The 14,652-nt window shown below is 47.4% G+C and overlaps 1 protein-coding gene across 1 annotated transcript in view; it reads left to right on the top strand.

The window, feature by feature from the left end:
• Positions 1 to 131: 131 nt before the first annotated feature.
• trio (trio Rho guanine nucleotide exchange factor) overlaps positions 132 to 14,652 on the top strand; it is a 147,734-nt gene continuing 133,213 nt past the window's right edge. The window contains exon 1 of the mRNA XM_037211990.1: positions 132 to 395. The gene's annotated coding sequence lies outside the window, so the exon portion shown is untranslated. The remainder of the gene's footprint in view (positions 396 to 14,652) is intronic.

Genomic DNA, 14,652 nt, shown 5'->3' with positions numbered 1-14,652 from the left:
ACATAATTCTTCCATTATTTTTCTACAAAAGTATCGGCCATGCCCAAATGGCAGCTCTAAATAGAGGCATGAGCGGCGCGTCAAATGGGCTCTTATTTGTTGTTGTTTAGATCGCATAACGCGCTGTTCGTGGTGGTCGCGGTGTTGTTCCGCCGAGTGTCCGTCGGTTGGCGCCGCTGTTGCGTGTGTGATGGCATGTGTGGTGTTATGATACTGATGTAGAGGTCTGAATCTCAATTACATTCAATTCACCTCTAGCCTGGAGTTGGTCAAGAACTCGCTGACATAGGCTCGTGAAAATACGTGCGCGATGTGCGCCGGAATCGACGCTGGCCTGGTTCGAAGTGATTGCGTGGATAACTCTTGAGGATTTCATCGCATACGTCGTTCAGCGGGTGAGTTGTGCCTCAAAATTGGCAAAGCACCATGTGCCATCGATGTGTATCTGATAATTGACTCTGCATTCACTTGTAGATTGTAGTGCGGCCCACCTCATTTTTCAGGGAGATTTGGCCATTGTTCTGTTGCATAAGCTTCTTTTCATTCTTTAGAAGCTGAAAGGTTTTGAATTTGTAACTTTCAGATAAAGGCAACCCATGACTTTTCCATGACAGTTCCCATGGCCATGTTCACTACATTATATCAACTTATCCTGGGCATTTGTATGGTGTGACATATGCTGTATATTGCCCATTTCTTGCAATTGGGGATCTGTTCTTCATAGGGCACCCTGTAAAAATTAATCTGGTCAGGGTGTACTTTCCTACCTAGCATTAGAATAGATCATTGTACACCATTCATCATGTGTAAGGCAGGAAATATCATAAATAATCAAAATAGGTAGATTCATTCTCTCACCTTCAAATTTTTTACAATAACGATGGCAAATTCCAGAGCGCCACGCACGCACAGCAGCCGCGACACCGGCGCCATTACTGCTCATGGTCACAACATTACTGCGCATCAAGCAGCATCAAGAACCATAAAAATTTACTGGGCCAAGGTAACAAGAATCCATTAAATTTGATCCTTGACGCCAATGGGACGATGGGTTCCAGAGGGGTTGGGTGGGGAATGTAAAGCAAAATGAGGACATGGTGGCTAAATAAAAGCTCACTATATGGCACCTATATATGGCATGGAACATGGACACCAATGGGATGCTGGGTTGAAGGGATATAGGGTGGGGAGGTTCGGTTCGGTTAGGCTAGTTTAGGATATGTTCTGGACTATTCTGGCCTGTGTGTTTCCTAAATGTACCTTAACTTGATAACAAACTATTTTGATTGTTTTATTATTGTTACCTTGGTCCCGTAATTTTTTATGGTTCTTGATAAGCAGAAATATTGTACTTACGCAACAACGCAGAAACGGCGCTTGGGAGTCGAGGCGGTGCGATGCGGTGTGTGCAGCGCTCGGGAGCTCGCTATCATATTTATTAACACTGGAGGGAAGGAGCATGATTCTACCTGTTTTGAGATTATTTACGATATTTTCCGCCTTAAACACGACGAATGGTTTACCTTGGTCCCGTACATTTGGTATAGTTCTTGGTAAGCAGAAATATTGTATTTATGCAACGGCAACGCAGGAACGGCGCTGGGGAGTCCAGGCGGTGCGGTGCGCGCGGCGGTCGGAGGCTCGCCATCGTAGTTATTGAATTTCGAAGGTAGGAGCATGATTCTACCTATGTTGGGATAATTTATGATATGTGCCGCCTTAAACACAACAAATGGTGTGCAATGATTTTTTTCTAACATAAGGCATTAATCTTTTCTGCTGGGTGCCTATATAACAGGAATTCTGAACCTTGTGCTTCTGTGTACTAAATTCAGAGCAGGCCAAATTGTGTGGAATTTTCAAATTGTGGTGAAAAACGGTTTTTAGTGTTTTTACTGGACATCACCATGGCAGCAGGTCAGGGTGTACTTTCCTACCTAACGTCAGAACAAAATCATTGGACACCATTTGTTGTTTCTAAGGCAGGACACATCGTAAATAATGATGAAACAGGTAGATTATTGCCTTCAATTTTTTTTTATAATTACGATGGCGAGCTCCCGAGCGCCGCCGCCGAGCATGTATTTTTTGTAGCCTGATTTACAGACAGCCAGCACATTCAAGAGTCACCAGTGGCATTCTCTCATGTCATTGGAGGGTGTTTAACAAAATTCTGAACCCTGCAAATAGTTTTTTTGTAACAGTGTACCTGGAGGTACATTTTTTTGCCAAGGCCTGGCAGGTCATATATACTGATAGACGAACAACTTATACATTGTTGTCAAGATAACAAAGGATTTATTGACTTACCTGTCCCTGGAAGAGTATAAAGTAGGATTACTTAATCAATCAGGCCATGACAGGGTGATGCCTGAATGAATGAAACAGAATATACCTGCCACAGAATGGACTAAATCAAGTCATGAACAGAACAGATTATCTTATGAAGGACAAGTTTGATAGGGCAACATGCGAGGTCTGCATGAAGTTCAGACTGAACAAAATGTGGCTGCTCTGAATATGTGTAATAAAGCAGCAGTATCAAGTGGAATCAGAGCAATAATTTTGTTATGTGTTTGCCATTAGATTGCTCAGAATTTGGCAGATAGCTGCAACTAATTTCAGTGCATTTACAACCAATGCTTTCAGTAATAATGGATATTGTAAACAGGATCCCGAGGGAAGATGTCTAAAAAACTTTACACCAGATCATTTTAGAATTCCTCATCATTTAGCCTGGCCTGTGCTCAGTGTGCACAAGTGCAAGGGCCTATGTACTGATATCGCACAGGCACCCAACATAGTGGATATATGTTAAGTGTACCAGCCTGAATAGTCGGACAAACTCAGGACCTCTCTCAGGAACTGTGCCAGGGTCAGGATCTGAAGAGCAAGAACATTATCAGTGTTGTAAAGGTCAGAGATGTTAAGTGAGGCAGATTTCAATGTACATTAAACAGAGGACTAGTTAATATACCAATTAATAGGTTGTACAAAAGACATGATTAAACCTTCATCAGCATCACACATATCTAACTTCCAGACACAGTTGTATGCTGCTGGTCCTAAAGGTATGTCAACATTGCACGACAGGCGGTAAAGTTGTGTCTGAAAATGTCAGTTTTGCCTCATAGTTCCAGTCTCACAATATGTGCACCTGTCTTCAGCTGTCCAGCTTCTGGCTGATGCTTATTGTTTCCATCCCTTTTAGTGTCATCAGAATGACCTTGTTGTCCTGCCAAACAGCATCATAATGATCCAAATAGCAGATAGAAGTGGTTCTCAAGTTGCAGTGTGGCTGTCAACATGGCACTGTGTAACTAAATGCTGTTCTGACCTGCCAATGCCTGCCAGTGGCCATGTTTAAGCCCTATGGCCAATGTAGAATGCCTTGTTCACTAGAGCATAGAGGGCTTGTGAGAGTATGTTGCCCATCCCAGCTGGTGTGAAAATGTAAGACCATGTTTCGACACTCTACAGGATCCTGTCCTTTCTGGGCTTATCGGGTTAAGAATGTTGTCTCACATTAATGTGACAGCTTTAATTATTTTGGAATGTGTAGCATGGAGCAGCATGGCGAGGTAAGCACAATTAAATTAACTTCAGCTGTGTAATTCCAGTTATTGTTGTGTTATGCTATTGCTTGCTTGCTCTCAAAAAGCTTCAGCAGAACATTTTGGGAGTTTGTTCAAGTTTTGGTGGCCCAGCAATGCAGTGACATAAAAGCAACACTGACTGAGGAGAAAACAAATAGTTGAATTTGCAGAAATGAGTATTTGTATGAGGTCTGTCAACACAGTTGAAAGCAAACTGAAGTCTGCTTGCTTTAAAAAAAATGTACCATATCTACTCTGCTCATAGTATATTAAAAGGTCAGACCAGCTGTTTGTATGTAGTTTTATACTATCTGTGAATCAGTAATGGGCCATGGTGCTGTTGGTCCTTTAGTTACACTGGTATTTAACAAGGAAGTCAGCTAAGATGCATTTTTGTTTTAAAGCTGTTCTTTAACACAACATTCTTCGCCTTTAACTAATAGATGGTTGATGATAAGATGGTGCTCTCTCATGACTACAGATCATGTTATTTCCTGCCATGCTGTGCTGATAATCACCCAAACCAGAATTCATCCAAATTCAACAATTCTCATTGCACAAAGTTATCAAGCAACCCAGACCAAAGTCAAAACAAAAAGCAAAAAAAAGTTGATTTCTATTCATTGTGGTTTATGAGCTGGGTGCACATGCCACATTAGTTAAGGTTGACCCAGTCACCTTGCTTGAAATGCTGATTTTCATGGCACAGAGCATACCCATTTTTATGTGGTGGCTTTTAATATATCTGTGCTTTGGTATTTATTAAATCTAAACATACCAAAGCCCAAAATCATTGGAAAGATAGCAACCTTGTTTCATCACTCTTTTTGTAGGGGTTGGCCTGATGTATGGGTTGACCTGAAGTTCTCTTTTTTAATGGCTGCCTCAGCACAGGATTTATTATTATTTGGGGCAGTATTTCCAGTATTTGTTCCACTTTCCCCTAAGGATAGATCAAGTTATGGTTTCATTACTTCTGAAAACAAAAGGTGCCTTACCATGTATGCATCTGACTATTTGGTTTACCATGTAAACCTTAGTAGACTAAATCATTGTTGGAAAACTTGACATGTCCTGGCATACTGTGTGCCAGGAGATTTTTTCCAGGATTGTGACTAGGTAAAATGAAAGATTTTGTATTCTATCATGATGCAGCAAGAACAGATTTTGGAAAAGCTCATTTTACCTCTTTGTGTCAGGACAAAATAAAACCAGGAGGTGCAACAGCTTGAGACTTGCTGCTTCCATCATGAGCCATGTATTGATATCTGCAAGAGCACAAATCTTGTACCCACCAGCCTAAGGTGCCCCATAGCAAGCAGCCTGTGTCGCCATCTAGGTATATGATAAATCATTTATGGAAATGTGATAAATAAAGTGTGTGAATGTGATGTGAAATGAAAAATAAAGTGTGAAAATGCCTTTGAAGAATACTGGGAAGTGATATATAAATACCAGAATTGCTCCAGTCTGTAGATAAGCAAAGCTCTCACTTCCTATGCCCTACACAGACCAACTCAAACTTGAACATGACTTAACCTACGATTGACAACAAACCACATTAATTCCCAATGATGCAACAAACATTCATAGAAAACCACACGCCCAATCTCGTACCACAGACGGCTGCCTGCCCAAGTGCCACCACTGTGTCATGGCAATGCAAAAAACAGAATCACTCGCAATTCAGCGTCGGAAACGTCTCAACTATTCAGTGGGTTGCGCCCGCCTCCCAGCTCAGCCTGGAGGTTGAACATAGCAAAACTCTCAAATTGGTTTTAGTGATTTGCCTCCTAGTGACTGATTTGTCAAGAGCATAAATATTCTGCTCGCGCTCATGCCTTGAACATATTTGTAAACGTTTCGAGGGAGGCTGTATAGAGATGGGCATCACAATTATGAAGAAGGAGTTATTTGTACTCATCCAGAACGGCCACGTGGCTGGATTTTTGGCCACTTCCTGGTATCCTGAGTACAAAAATGTTACGGCAGCTGTGGATTTAAACCAAGTTAAATTTGTCACTGAAGGGTGTGAAATTAAAGCTGTTAATTTAGGCTTTACAAAAATACCCCTTTAAGTCCAAAAACGTTGCTATAAATAGTCAAAAAACCGTTCGGAGAGAGCCATCTCACTCCGGCAAAAACACCAGGACACCAGAGTAACACGAACCCATAACTTTGTCCCGGCAAATTAAGGAGAGAGGTTTATTGGGACAAAGAGATCAATTAATTGCAACATAAATTATCATATTTCACAATGATGTCGCTTAAAGCGCATCAAAATCCATTAATGCCCTGCAGTATCCGCCGGAGTCAGCGGAGTGACTGACTCCGATCCCTTTTGGCTGGCCTGCACGGGTCTGCCAGGCATTGTACTTGCGCTGACTCGGTAAATCGGTTAAGAGTGCTGCCTGTCTCTGTTGTTTGGGTGGGACGTGCAGGGCCTCGTCTGTTGACCGGGAGTGGGAAGGTGGAGGGCATGAATGTTTAGCTGTTTTTAAAACCAGTTAGCTGGTGGAGCGTGGGTAGCGTGACTGTGGTGGAGCGCGAGTAGCGTGGTCGTGGTGGAGCATGAGTAGGTGGCCGTCTGTGGCATGTTCATTTGCATTTTTTGTGTACCATTTTTGTCTGGCTATGCGTGTTGTACCCACCCTCTATTCGGGAGGGTGTATAAGCCCCGTGTGTAGCCACCCTCCATTTTGGAGAGTGTATAAGCCCGATGCGTAATATCCCTCCGTTTTTGAGGGAGAGCCTTTGAGGGAGAGCCACACAGAGCCTTTCATAAATTGCAAACCAATGTACATGCACGTGTGTTTCATAGTACAGAATATGATACGGTGTTGTCTCAGTGTGCCATGTTTGATACTGATATTTCTTTTCATTTAAAGTGCTTTTACATGAAGTGCTGCACATAAAAATTGGTGCTTTTGTTGAGTGCCACCCATTGTAGTATTGTCTCTCAAAGGTAACCTAAATACAGCTGTAATTACCCGCGGCACTTGAATAATTTTGTACTTCACTATATAATATTTGTACTCTGCTACCAGGAATTTTAGTTTTGGAATTTCCGACACTGGACTAAATTGTCTGTTGTCGTGAGCAGGACCTCATGTGAGTGACAAATTTGCCCACAGAGATGTTCTCATTGAGTTATCATGCTCTTGATTCAGCCAACCTTTGTTTTTGGGCAGCACGATTCGAATGACAGAAGTGAACTCGCGATGTCTCACTTAGGCCTGAACACCCCACATAGTGGAAGCACTGCCTCCAGTTTTAGCTACTATAGCAGATATTTACAGTTCATTGTGTGTGGCAGCATTACCTTTTTAGGGCGTGGAGTGAGGAGGGAGCGTGACTAGGGTGTGGGTTGAATTAATGGGCCCATTGCTCGGAAAGGGGGGGGGGATTTTAATTTATTTGTCGCAGTTTGTCTAGCTTACGACTGCAGCTTCCCATTCATGTGTATGTGCTCACAGTCTGCAACCAGGACAGTAGGATGTTAGGGTGGTGTTTTTGTTTGAAACACGCCATTGACTTTAAATGTGTGGAGGAAACACTAAAAAAGAGCGTGACATGGCGTGTAAGCATGCATCTTCGTTGACGCACAGCAGCGTCATGGCCAGCTCATGCCGACAGTATTGAACGATTTGGACATGACGAATGTACTGTTTGGTGCGGTGTTGTTTCATGTATTGATAGCCGAGCATTTAGGTTAGTTAACAATGAAAATCGAATTATATGAAGGAGGCACTTCCGCCGTCATCGTGAACTGTTCGTGTTCTTGAATGAACTGTGTGTAGGTGTAACTGAGAGAATTAACCTATTTTAAATGAACTCGGAAGGACGGCGCGGCAGCGCCACGGTCTTGGTTGGCAACGTCGCTTGCCAGGCGTAGTCATTGAGAACGTGTTCGGTTTATTTGCCCTGGTTTATCTTGTATTATCCAAGTTCTATATCTACGGTTGACCGAATGTTATTCTTTTCTGACCCTAAAAGTTAGTGATACGGGGCCTGAAAAGGTAGCGAAAATAAGGGGCTGGACCCATTGTAGTTAAGCAACCCCGGGTGTTTCCATCGTTCTTCAGCTGAAGGCGGTTATAATGCAGCCTCTCTGGACTTTAAACGGAATATTGCTTAGTGATATTGTGCCGTCTTGCAGAATGAGCAGTGCGTCTTGGATTATTTATGACTTATGAGATTCACTCCTTTTGTTGTTATGCCGGACGCTGAGGTGAAACTGCCCGTCCGTTTGATCGGGACTGATATGGCCGTCGGTCGTCTGAACATATGCTGGAAAAGTCGCGCTAACCTTCAGCTGATAAGGAGGCCGTCACCTGCAGCGTGGAATGGGAGCGTGCGGAATTCCTCCCGACTGGACTGAGCGCGTGGCCGCGCGCGGTGGTGCGTGGATGCGCTGCGGTGCTCGGTGCATGGTGCGCCGAGTGCTGCCCGCTGCCGGGCTTAGGCGGGCCGTGCGGCACGTTGAAGGGCCAGCCGGCGCGTATCTGCCTGGAGCGTGACGCCCGACCTCCCGCCGCCGCCGCCGGAGCCGGAGCCGGAGCGCCTTTTCGCTAGCGCGTGGGAGTGGCGCGCGCCGTGGGGCCATATTCTCCCGCCGCTGCGGTGCTCGGCTGACGCCTGGGAGCATTTCTCCTGCGGGCGGCCCGTGTTGGCGGCCTCTCGGCACCGGCCGGGAGCTGGCGCCTTCTCCTGGGCTCGGAATCCGCAACTCTGCCTGCGGCTGCCCCGGCGAATTGTTCCGGGGCGCGGTTTTGCTTTGAGAGAGTGCCCGGGGCCAGAGCCGATGCCGAAGACAATAGGGTTGCTTTCGGACAGACCAATCCATTTCTGAGATAGGAAACGGCAGCGGAGTTATATCCACGCTGGGAAGTCTTTGATTTCGGCGACGCATTGGTCTTTGCCATGGGTGTGGCCGCACAACTCTGATGATGGCATGTTTTATACTATCAGGGTTGTCTATATATAATAGATAATGAATGCTTTCTATTATCAACTCGGCCACTGCCCTGATAAGGTAATGTTTTCCAGTTCTGCGACGCTGACGTCCCAGCATTAGTGGGTGGTAGCTACTCGCGCGCTGTCAGAGGCGTTAGTTGATCAGCTATCCCGTGTATCGCGCTGAAGCCCGCGTCGCCTCGGCACGGGACGATCAGGCGTAGCCGTTTGGACGGCGCCGTAGTGCTGACGTTCGCGGTGCAGCCTTGAGCGGCCGTGGCGCCGCCACCCGTGGCCTGCCCCGGCGCTGCAGCTGGCAGGAGTCCCCCGGACGTCCGTTGAGAGGCGCTGGGCGGCGCCAGCGGCGCTGCCTCGCGCCGCTCCGAAGCCGGGCCGCCGGCCAGCCGGCCGTATAGCTCTGCAACAGGTGCCACGGATGGATGACCGGCCCGGCATCGCGTCGGGCGCGTGACGGATCGGTCGAGCGTCCCTCTCCCCTCCCCGCCACTCGGCCAGCCAGAGAGTAGCGGTAGTCCGCTGCGCCGCCGCAACCGGCCGGATTCAGCTCCTGGTGGTGTCCGCTCTCTCGCTGTCTGGCTCTCCTGTGCTGCTTTCCCGCTCCTGGCATTCGCTGTTGCAATATGTGGCCTTCTCGTCTCTGCGACCTTTCTCAGTCTCCTTCCCTCTCTTCTCGGCGACCTTCCTCAGTTTCCGTCCTTTTACGCCAAGCGTACGTTTTTGCCTCGGCCATTGCTGCCCTCCCGCCGGCCGGGCGCAGCTACGTGTGCCGCTGCAGCCGCCGCTCGTGACAGCTGCGCTGCGTCACTCGCTTCCGTCGCCCCGCCCCGGCGCGGCGGATCTCGCGCGTACGTCACATCGTGGGCGGGGTACTTATCGGGCGCCGGACAGACAGGGTGGTGGGGGCAGGCGCCCTGCACAGACGGACGGACAGGCGGCAGCTGCGCCGACAACCCGGCCACGGGAGCCGCTCCGTGCGCAGGCGGTGGCGACGGCAACGGCGACGGCGACGCCAGCAGTGGCGGTGGCGGCGGTCCGAACAGAGCGGCGTACGGGCGGCAGCGGCGCCGGCAGGCCGGTCTCAGGCGCCGCTTGGGGCGCCGGCGGCGGCGGTGTCGCCTTTGTTCGCCTCGCCATTGTGTAACGTCGTTGCCAAGTGAGGCAGCGTGCTCATGAGAGCCTCGCTGGGCTCACACGCCGGACTTGCGTTGTCGGGAGGATGGCAGTTGGCGGGAGCACACTGGTCCGCCAGCGCACGCGGCCAGATCGGAGTTTCAGTATGTAGCCGTGTCGCCTGCTCTGGGTATTCAAATTGTGGCCAGGGACAGGGGCCTAGCCCCGGCACTAATTGCTCTCGATTTAGGGGCCCTGACCGCGGGGGAGGGCTCCCGAGCTGGGGCTCAGGGGGGCCCCCGAGCTGATATATATAGAACCTATGCAGGCATATGGAAACATCAGCCACTGAACACACGTCCCTGCTATTGCTTTGCCAATGGCCTTCCTGTTAATGGCTTTGTTCCCATTATGCTAAGTTCCCACCTTGCCAGGGCTAAGGAGGGAACTTAAAATGAAGGCGCATGTGACGCACGCTAGGTTATTAATATAGCTCATCTAAATTCGCGACGGAGCAATTCTGCCTCGTATTGGTATTATGTAATGTACCTTTACTACGAATAATGTTATCGCGGTTTATATGATAAGCGTGGTTGTGCGACTATGCGCGTCCCGTTTTTTTGTGTGTCTGTGTTGGTGTAATGGTAGCGGAATGTAGTGCTTTGACAGCTCATACGCGAGGCCAAGCATGGGTAGTGGCATGCAGTGCCGTAACTGTTTATACGCGATGCCAAGCATGGGTGGCGGAATATACTGCCGTAACAGCCCATATACAAGGCTAAGCATGGGTAGCGGAAGGTAGTACTTCAACAGTCGATACGCGATGCTGAATATGGTTGGCAGAATGCAGTGCAGTAACAGCCTATACGCGAGGCTAAGCACCAGTATCTGAAATTAGGTTTGGGGTCTTGGGAGAGAGAACAGAAATATTAAAACCATGACTTGTAGTGAGAACAAAATAATCCAAGTGAACTTCCACTGCATGCACAGCTGGCACTAAAGGATTTTCTTTGGCAGCAGATGACAGTAAACACCGTGCTCTAGCAAGTCTCAGTGATTGCCATATAAATTGGCTGCTTGCAATTCTTAAATTTTCTAGCTTGCTAGGTAAGTGCTTCCTTCCTAAGTCTAGGCTTGCACCTGCTGTATTTTTTAAGCTATGAAGCTGATGGAAAGTTGTTGATGTTGATAATTATATTGTAAAGGTGTCGGTCCCAATGAGGGCTGGTAGGAGCAGATCCTTAGCATGTTGTGCACCTGTTGCCCCGTTCTCCGGAGCACATAATGCCAAGTTTATGATTGAAATGTCATGCAAGCCACAATATAAATAGGAGCACATGGGTCATGCTAGTTACTACATCTGCATTCTAGCCAAGGTGCAATCTTTCTCACCAGAGGGAAGATTCTGGAGCATTGTGATAACCGCCTAGGCTTTTACTGACCTAGAGGTACTTAATTTGGGAACAAGTGTGTGGTTCCCTATTTAGTAGGATGGAATGCTAGCCCCTCCCCAATTTTGATTAAAAGTTGGTCAAAGTCAGGGAGAACATAGTTTGCACCATTCCTTGTGATAAAAGGTTTCTCTGCTCACCCGCTCCACCAAGTTCTGTACAAAGCTACACCACCTGGGACGTCCGGCTGCTGCGTGATCGGGGCTCGGAGGCCAACGCAGCAGGGGCGGAGGAACTATTTCCTTCTCACAGAGCAATCCAGTCGCATAAAGCATCACTACATCTACTCACCGGCGTTGAGTCTGACACAATACTTTTCTCAGTGTATGACACTGAGCTAAATTTATATATTGCCTGTATCTACACCAACCAGTTGCGCTATCACCACTCCTCGCGCGGCTCCTCCAAAACAAGCTCGGTATGCTAAATAAATGGCGCACACGCACCAGCAGTCTTCAGTGACAGGGCCGCTGTAGGTTATTTGTCGCTTTTGCTATTGTTTTTTAAGATCTTATTGTTTCCCTGAGATATTGGTTGGCAAGACCCGGCTAAAATAAAAGGTGTATCTCAAAAGGCATAAGTAATCATATAAATGCGCCAGTAAAAGTTATGCTCAACGGAGAGCACGAAACCTGCTTTAGCTTTAAACTCAGATCACGATTCTGTGGCGACGCTCTGTAGATCGATAGAACAAATTCAATGTTTGTGTTCAATGCCCTTTTATACATTTTCATCCCGTGTTCAGATCGGATTTCTTGGTGGAGAATATGCCTTCTCTCCAATGCTAAATCCTCCCCAAGAGCCGGAAACTCGCGGAGCCGTGGTTTTCCGCTTGCCCAAGCGAGTGTTTTGGACGGTGTTTGACGTCACCATTATACGTTCTATACAATACCCATTTTTGATAGTTTCAAATGCAATGTTAATAAAAGTGTTAGTTAAAAAGAATACAAAATAATTTAAGTATCAATATATGATTATTCACCCTATGTTTAGAGGTACATGTGAGTGTGACATACACTTTCGTATCAAATTTTCTTGTGTTACAATGAGTTCTACGTGCAACCCAGAAACGTTGAATCGTGCCGTGTACGAGATATTCTCTGCGATTCTCCCTGGTCCGTCAAGAGACGCTGTTGTTTTGGGTGCGGGCTCGGGCCCGGTGTGTGAGCGCGTCGGTGTCGTTGTTGGACGGTAGGTGGGTTAAACATGCACTGGTGAGCAGCAGCAGACCTGGGCACTGAATGTGTTGCAAGGAAAGATTATGTGTGATATGGTAGAGAGATTCGGCTGTAACCCGCAAGTAGTATCCGTCGTTCAGTCGTGAGTGTGGCGCGTGATGCTGTCGAAGTTGCTGGAACAGCTTGCCTCCATCGCTCACAGATAATTTTTTAAAACATTGTTTCCAGCGTGTATTTGTGGAGAACAGAATGTCTTGGGGCTAAAAACGCCAAGAAACACCCAAATTTCAGAAACTGGTAATCATGGTTCACGGAGGGCGTACGTAAATGGCCAAAAACGGCTCACTTCACTCTGTGATTTGAGAAGGAGCCAGTTTCATCACCGGTGGGAGCGTTCTTATTTTGGTCCCAGCGCCGAAATGGGCGGAAATAGCGTATCAAGCGTCTGAGAAGTATCTAATGAAATAGTTTGAAGGAACGATGCCAACTATGGGCAGACAGTTAAATTTTCATTTGGTTTCAGCATCATAGCAAACCATCGCCACTCAGCTCTAGAATTCCTGGCGCAGAGTTGTATAGGTATGTACACGATATACTATCATGGAACTCCGTGTTGCTCTGAGAAAAGCAAAGAGCGTTTTCTCTGGTCCCAGGAGAACCGGTAATAACATATCACACGGACTGAAAATATAATCCGATCCAGGTCATTATCGTCTCGGTCTCGGTCTCGTTGCCCCCAGCCCCGCGTAAGCTGTTCGAGAGAATGGTGAATGCTCGTCTCATGCGGTGCCTTGAATCCCACGGGTATCTCCCGAATGGTCATTGTGGGTTTTGAAAGAAACGATGAACTGTCGGCCATCGGTGGATCGTTAGTTACCGCCATTCAACGCGTCTTCAACCAGGACGTCATACGGCGGCGGGATTTTTGACACTGGAAGGGCTTACGACGCCGCGTGGCGCCATGGCGTTCTTGCCAAGGTGCACACAGCGAAGGTGTGGACGTTGCAATCACCTGGTTCTCGTCATTATGTTTTTTACAGCAAGGGTTTTTTGCGTTCGTGTGTGTGTGGCACGCTGTCGGACCGTCGCGAGCTGCTGAATGCCATTCTTCGAGGGAGCGTGCGTATCTTAAATATTTGCACAAGTGATTAATGATATAGCGTGTGGCACGCACCATTAGTCGTCCAAATTGGATGAGCTTGCTATCTTTCGTGCAACATCGACGATGGAATCCGCAGAGAGCAAGCTTCAGTCATGCCCCAATCAAAGACATAAACATGCATTTGGGTCATTGAGGGTGAACTCGCGGATGTTACCGCCCATCGTCAGAACTGAAGGCGAAGCGTCACGAGACGTCGAAGGTAAGCACACGCACATGCACGCTGGCGCGCATGCGACGGTGCGTGCACCACTGTGGGAGGTACAGTGGCGAAGAGTCAGTTTGCAATGTGCGCGAAGGGACTCCAGCAGTCGGGGCGCCATGAGGCAACAATAGCTAATTAGATCTGTTACAAGGGCGTGACGGCTTATGCGGTACGACTGGGAGCGTAATGACGGAGTCTTCAGCGCATCGGGCTTCCAAGTGGAGCAGGAGGGAGAGGGGGGGGGGGGGGGGCGAATCTTGATTGGCCCCTGAGCGGTAATATGGCCCATGCGGTCGCTGGTGCTTTGCGCAAGGGGCATGACGACGCGGGTCACGCTCGCCTAAATAAAAGAAAGAACGTAGTACGGCTGACTGAGTGAGCCTGAAGAATGGTTTTAGATTTTCTGAAGCTGGTAAGTGTATTTATTGGGAACATCATGTATATATGTATATATATATATATATATATATATATATATATATATATGTAGCTAAGACAGTAGTAATAGCCTTATTCCTCGGAGAAAAACCAGGAAAATGGAGATACAGGTGCGTTGATATTACGGCAGCATAGCTTTGTCGGAACGAAAAGCGGAAGTGTTTCTGCTATTTGTCTGCTATTCTTTTCGATAAAGGCATTTCCACATCCACATCGTGCCATACGAACAACGCTCCCAATGCCATACGAACAGCACTTCCACACCGTGGAAGTGTAGTGCGTATGGCATTGGGAGCGGATCTACGACATGGATGCACGCAGGTGACCGACATCTACGAAACAGATCTGGGCCACAATTCACTGTTCATGTGTGCGTATATCCAGTGCTTTTTTCCGTACTTCGTACATAACAAACTTATTGACAGAAGTATAAACCACCCTTTTTATCACACGTCTTACTTTAAAACTACGTCATAGAGGTTTCACAATGCTCGGATTCTCCTCACGTTGAGTACATTTGTCACGGTCATTGATCCGC

The sequence above is a fragment of the Pollicipes pollicipes genome, unplaced genomic scaffold (assembly GCF_011947565.3).
Source record: "Pollicipes pollicipes isolate AB1234 unplaced genomic scaffold, Ppol_2.1 Scaffold_3087;HRSCAF=3621_pilon_pilon_pilon, whole genome shotgun sequence".
In the NCBI taxonomy this organism is placed as follows: domain Eukaryota; kingdom Metazoa; phylum Arthropoda; class Thecostraca; order Pollicipedomorpha; family Pollicipedidae; genus Pollicipes; species Pollicipes pollicipes.
This window is presented reverse-complemented; position numbering and strand designations above follow the sequence as displayed.